Raw genomic sequence first — 6,814 nt, forward strand, 5'->3', positions numbered from 1 at the left:
GAATATTGTGCGCTCTGAAAAATTTCGGTTGCGCATTTACTTTCAGTTTCACATGTGCTTTATAGTTCTTAGCACAACCCAGGCCTGGTGCAAAAATGTCTGCAAATTCTTCACATAGACGAGAAACATTGTCTGAAGGCACAGTCTGGTTCACTGATAGGACCTGATTTACTATAGACAAGTGGAACAATTGAAATAAATCGAAACCAAACAAGTTCACTGCAGAAGAAGAATGAAGGACGTAAAATGACACAAGTTTTGCTTGTCCTTTGTATGTTGCAAGAAGGCTGCTCTGTCCTAACACAGGTATCTGTTGACCTGAATAGTTGCTTAGCTTAACATTTGCGGCACACAATAGAGGTGTGCACAGCAGTTTGTAAGTGTCTTGATTGATTAGTGAAACTGCAGCTCTGGTATCGAGCTGGAATGGTATCACTTTGCCATTAATGTCCAAGTCTACAAAAAGTTTATTGTCCTGCTGATGACAACAGCGACTGTCTTGTGCAACGTGAACTGACACTGGTACATAATCACTTGCGACTTGACGGGAGTTCCGGCGATGTCGATGCACACTATTTTTGGGACGAACACAGTCACTGTTAGAGAGTGGCACAGGGTGGAGTGGAGTGAACTACATGAATTTCCATGGGCGAAGTTTAGCGAGCCTGAGTATCCTTGGTTCGATTCCGATTCCGGTGCGAAGCAAAGGGCCTGGAACTGTTTTGAGCTTCTGATCTGATCTTTTTCTGGCAAACACTCTGAACATGTCCTTTTTTATTGCAATAAAAGCAAATAGCCTGGCGTGATGGGCAATTCTCATGCGAATGTTTAGTAGCACACTGCAGGCATGATTTGACCACTGCATTTGCTTGCTGGCACGGTACAAGTTGCTGAGAGCCTGGCAACAGCGGCACGGCCGGGTGCAAGGGCTGTTTACTGCTTTGTGCAGCTCGCCCGGCGGGCCGGTTAACCTTACACACTGCTGGCGAAGTTTCAAATGAATCCTGAGCAAAGTCAAGTGTGTCCTGCCAATCCAATATGTCCATCACTTGTTGCAGGGAGGGATTTACTAGTTTCAAAATCTGTTCCCTTATACGAACATCAGAAACGTTCTGTGCAATTGCATCACATACCATAGTATCTGAATAAGGGAGTCCACATTGACACTCAAAAGCACAATCCCTAGTAAGGCCTTGCAAGGTTGCAACCCACTCCCGATTAGTCTGACCTGCCATACGTTTTGTACGAAAGAAGGTATAATTTTTTGCAACTACATTGACTGATTCTTTGAAATATGCATCTAATGCAGACAAAATTTCTTCGTAGGACAGAGTTGCTACATCACTTCGGGGAATAATTTGACTATCACACGGTACGTGGTCACCCCAACGGAAGATAACAAAAAAGGCTGCCGCTCGTTACCTTGAATTCTGTAGGCGGCGAGATGGAATCCAAATTGGCGTGATCACTCCGTCCAGCTTTCCAGTGCAACAGCGTGTTGTGGCTGCGTTAGCGATGAAGCGGCTGCTGCCGCATTGTTTTGCATCGCACGTTGACCCTGGACAAGCTGTCCAAGGGCATCCAGTAAGGCCTGCGTCTGCTGGTTCTGTAAGCAATAAAATTCGGACAGTACATCTGGAGATTGTGGCGAAGCCATAACTCAAGTAAATTAGGGCAGTTTAGATAAGAACACTTTTACTCTAGTCACCAATGTTGTGGTTGGCAGGAGAGCCAACACTGTGTAACTAAAGAAGGCCTAAATGCACGCATTTTAGCTCATGCAGGCTGGCGTGAGGTCTGGAATGTGACAAGGGAATTAGAATTGAGAAAAATGGATGTAGCTGGTGGAATACTTAACTTTAATCCATTAATGACGAACGTCGCCTTGATGGTACATGATTTACAATATCAGTAGAAACTGATCATGGCGCCTTGCTAGGTCGTAGCAAATTATGTAGCTGAAGGCTATGCTAACTATTGTCTCAGCAAATGAGAGCGTAATTTGTCAGTGAACCATCGCTAGCAAAGTCGGCTGTACAACTGGGGCGAGTGCTAGGAAGTGTCTCTAGACCTACCGTGGGGCGGCGCTTGGTCTGCAATCACTGATAGTGGCGACACGCGGGTCCAACGTATACTAACGGACCGCGGCCGATTTAAAGGCTACCACCTAGCAAGTGTGGTGTTTGGCGGTGACACCACATATTACTATATTACTATAGTACTGTATTAGTTATTTTCAAATATTTAAATATGTTTAGGGTGTAAGACCCAATTAAAACCTGCTATTTACATACTTTTTGACTGAAAGTATTACACATACTGCATTAACTTTATTAACTGTATTAAAGCATCAACTTTGAGATATTGTTTTTATTTAAGGAACCCTGAGCTTTATTCAAAGTAAGCTTAAATTAGCTATTTCACTTATTAATCAAAGTACTATTACAGTGTGACAGCAATACTTTATGTTTTATTTTTTAATGATAGTTTAGGATTTATTTAAATATAATTTCAGTCTTTTCAGATCTGTATATTCACTTCTCTGTAATAGTCTGTAAGTATGATTATTAATGTAAATTAAATTAGGTTTTTACGAAAATACCATACCTGTTTATGTTTTGTTTCTTTCTTCAAAGCCAAAAATGTGTCAGGCATGTCGAGTTTCCCGAAGTGTCAAGTTATCAAGAGTCCAATTTTTGGGGTTCTAATGTTAATCATATGGCTCTAAAATGCTTAAAAAATCTTTAAAACTCACTATTTTTCATCTAAAATTTAGAAGATTTCCCAGTGAAAGACCCCCAGTATGGGCCCCCCAATATTTTTTATAAGTTGGTGCCCCTGACTGCAGATGCATTGACCCAGGTGGCCAGGCTATATGGGAGGGATTTTTTGGTATGAAGGGGTGGCAGCCGTCAAAGTGCACTTACTGTTGGTGATTGATTGGTTTGATGTGGACATAAGGATAAGGTGTCCTTGCTTTGGATCCAGATTATAAAGATGTCATCAATAAACCTTAATCAGACCACAGGTTTGGGATTTTGTGAAGCTAGGAATGTTTCCTCTAGGTGGCCCATGAAGAGGTTGGTATAGGAAGGTGTCGTGCAGGTGCCCATGGCTGTGCCACGAATTTGTTTGTATACCTTCCCTTCAAAGTTGTAGTTATGGGTTAGCATGTAGTTCATTAGGTGTGTGAGGAATGAAGTGATGGGTTTGGAATCTAGAGGGCGTTGGGAGAGGTAACATTCAATTGTGACAAGGCCATGGGTATGAGGGATGTTAGTGTATAAGGAGGTTGCATCCACAGTGAAGAGTAGGGACCCGGGAGGTAAAGGTGTGGGGATGGTGGAGAGCCAGTGCAGGAAGTGGTTGGTATCTTTAATGTGGGAGGCTAGGTTTTGGACTATTGGTTTCAGATGTTGGTCAACAAGGACCAAGATTCTTTCCTTGAGGGCACTATAACCAGTCACAATAGGGCACCCAGGATTGTTTGGTCTGTGGAGTCTGGGGAGCATGTAGAAGGTGGGTGTGCGGGCTGTTGTTGGTCTGAGTAAGAAGATGGATTGAAATAATTCAGTGGTGAATACTGAAAATATGTGCTGGACCAGGACTCAAACCATATGTCCCACTTAATGTGAGTAGTTGTCTTAACTGCCTCCCATGCTTCCCATCCAACACGTATTCTCAGCTTGTCACATGCTAGTAGCATCCACTGTCCATTCACCTAGCTGCTCACAGCAATTCCTGTACCCGCGCAAGGGGCTTGGATCCTGTTGTGCATTCCCACTGAAGTTATTAAGGCAGTCGCACTTACAGATATAATATATATCTAAAAACAAAGATTCTGTAACCTAGCAAACGAAAGCGTTTGTACATTGATAGAGACAATAACAAACACAAACACACACACAAATCTCAAGCTTTTGCAACCCACAGTTGTTCATCTTTCCCTCTCCTTCCCTCTTTCCTGATAAAGCAATTGTGGGTTGCGTAAACTTGAGATTTGTGTGTGTGTTTGTGTTTGTTATTGTCTCTATCAACGTACCAACGTTTTCGTTTGGTAAGTTAGAGAAACTTTATTTTTAGATATATTTTTCCCACGTGGAATGTTTCCCTATATATATGCATATTTATATATGCTGTAACTTACCAAACGAAAGTGTTGGTATGTTAATAGAGACAAAAAACACAAATTTCAAGCTTTTACAACCCATGGTTGCTTCATCAGGAAAGAGGGCAGGAGAGGGAATGGCGAAAGGATGTGGGTTTTAAGGGAGAGGCTAAGGAGTCATTCCAATCCCAGGAGCGGAAAGACTTACGTTGAGGGGGAAAAGGGACAGGTATACACTCGCGCACACACACACATATCCATCCACACATATACAGACACAAGCAGACATATTTAAAGGCAAAGAGTTTGGGCAGAGATGTCAGTCGAGGCGGAAGTGCAGAGGCAAAGATGTTGTTGAATGACTGGTGAGACATGAGTGGCGGCAACTTGAAATTAGCGGAGATTGAGACCTGGTGGATAACGGGAAGAGAGGATATATTGAAGGGCAAGTTCCCATCTCCGGAGTTCGGATAGGTTGGTGTTAGTGGGAAGTATCCAGATAACCCGGACGGTGTAACACTGTGCCAAGATGTGCTGGCCGTGCACCAAGGCATGTTTAGCCACAGGGTGATCCTCATTACCAACAAACACTGTCTGCCTGTGTCCATTCATGCGAATTGACAGTTTGTTGCTGGTCATTCCCACATGGAAAGCATCACAGTGTAGGCAGGTCAGTTGGTAAATCATGTGGGTGCTTTCACACGTGGCTCTGCCCTTGATCGTGTACACCTTCCGGGTTACAGGACTGGAGTAGGTGGTGGTGGGAGGGTGCATGGGACAGGTTTTACACAGAGGGCGGTTACAAGGGTAGGAGCCAGAGGGTAGGGAAGGTGGTTTGGGGATTTCATAGGGATCAACCAAGAGGTTACGAAGATTAGGTGGATGGTGGAAAGACACTCTTGGTGGAGTGGGGAGGATTTCATGAAGGATGGATCTCATTTCAGGTGGAAGGCTTTGAGGAAGTCATATCCCTGCTGGAGAGCAACATTCAGAGTCTGATCCAGTCCCGGGAAGTATCCTGTCACAAGTGGGGCACTTTTGGGGTTCTTCTGTGAGAGGTTCTGGGTTTGAGGGGATGAGGAAGTGGCTGTGGTTATTTTCTTCTGTTCCAGGTTGGGAGGGTAGTTGCGGGATGTGAAAGCTGTTTTCAGGTTGTTGGTGCAATGGTTCAGGGATTCGGGACTGGAGCAGATTCGTTTGCCACAAAGGCCTAGGCTGTAGGGAAGGGACCGTTTGATATGGAATGGGTGGCAGCTGTCATAATGGAGGTACTGTTGCTTGTTGGTGGGTTTGATGTGGACAGATGTTTGAAGCTGGCCATTGGACAGATGGAGGTCAATGTCAAGGAAAGTGGCATGGGATTTGGAGTAGGACCAGGTGAATCTGATGGAACCAAAGGCGTTGAGGTTGGAGAGGAAATTCTGGAGTTCTTCTTCACTGTGAGTCCAGATCATGAAGATGTCATCAATAAATCTGTACCAAACTTTGGGTTGGCAGGCTTGGGTAACCAAGAAGGCTTCCTCTAAGCGACCCATAAATAGGTTCGCATACGAGAGGGCCATCCTAGTACCCATTGCTGTTCCCTTTAATTGTTGGTATGTCTGGCCTTCAAAAGTGAAGAAATTGTGAGTCAGCATGAAGCTGGCTAAGGTATCGAGGTTTTAGGTATGGTGGCAGGTGATCGGCGTAAAAGGAAGTGCTCCATTGCAGCGAGGCCCTGGACGTGTGGGATATTTGTGTATAGGGAAATGGCATCAATGGTTACAAGGATGGTTTCTGGGTGTAACAGACTGGTTAAGGATTCCAGGCATTCAAGAAAGTGGTTGGTGTCTTTGATGAAGGATGGAAGACTGCATGTAATGGGTTGAAGGTGTTGATCTACGTAGGCAGAGATACGTTCTGTGGGGGCTTGGTAACCAGCTACAATGTGGCGACCGGGATGTTTGTGTTTGTGAATTTTAGGAAGTAGGTAGAAGGTAGGAGTGCGAGGTGTCAGTGGGGTCAGGAGGTTGATGGAGTCAGGTGAAAGGTTTTGTAGGGGGCCTAAGGTTCCGAGGATTAATTGTAGCTCTACCTGAACATCAGGAATGGGATTACCTTGGCAAACTTTATATCTAGAAATGTCTGAAAGCTGACGTGGTCCCCCTGCCACATACTCCCGATGATCAAGTACCACGGTCCTGGAACCCTTGTCAGCCGGAAGAATGATGATGGATCACCCTTGGTGCACGGCCAGCACATCTTGGCACAGTGTTACACCGTCCGGGTTATCTGGATACTTTCCACTAACGCCAACCTACCAGAACTCCGGAGTTGGGAACTTGCCCTTCAGTATATCCTCTCTTCCCATTACCCGCCAGGCCTCAACCTCTGCTAATTTCAAGTTGCCGCCACTCGTACCTCACCTGTCATTCAACAACATCTTTGCCTCTGCACTTCCGCCTCGACTGACATCTCTGCCCAAACTCTTTGCCTTTAAATGTGTCTGCTTGTGTCTGTATATGTGTGGATGGATGTGTGTGTGTGTGTGTGTGTGTGTGTGTGTGTGTGTGTGTGTGTGTGTGTGCGCGTGAGTGTATACCTGTCATTTTCCCGCCCTAAGGTAAGTCTTTCCACTCCCGGGATTGGAATGACTCCTTAGCCTCTCCCTTAAAACCCACATCCTTTCATGTTTCCCTCTCCTTCCCTCTTTCCTGATGAAGCAAC

The sequence above is a fragment of the Schistocerca gregaria genome, chromosome 4 (genome assembly GCF_023897955.1).
Source record: "Schistocerca gregaria isolate iqSchGreg1 chromosome 4, iqSchGreg1.2, whole genome shotgun sequence".
Lineage (NCBI taxonomy): Eukaryota > Metazoa > Arthropoda > Insecta > Orthoptera > Acrididae > Schistocerca > Schistocerca gregaria.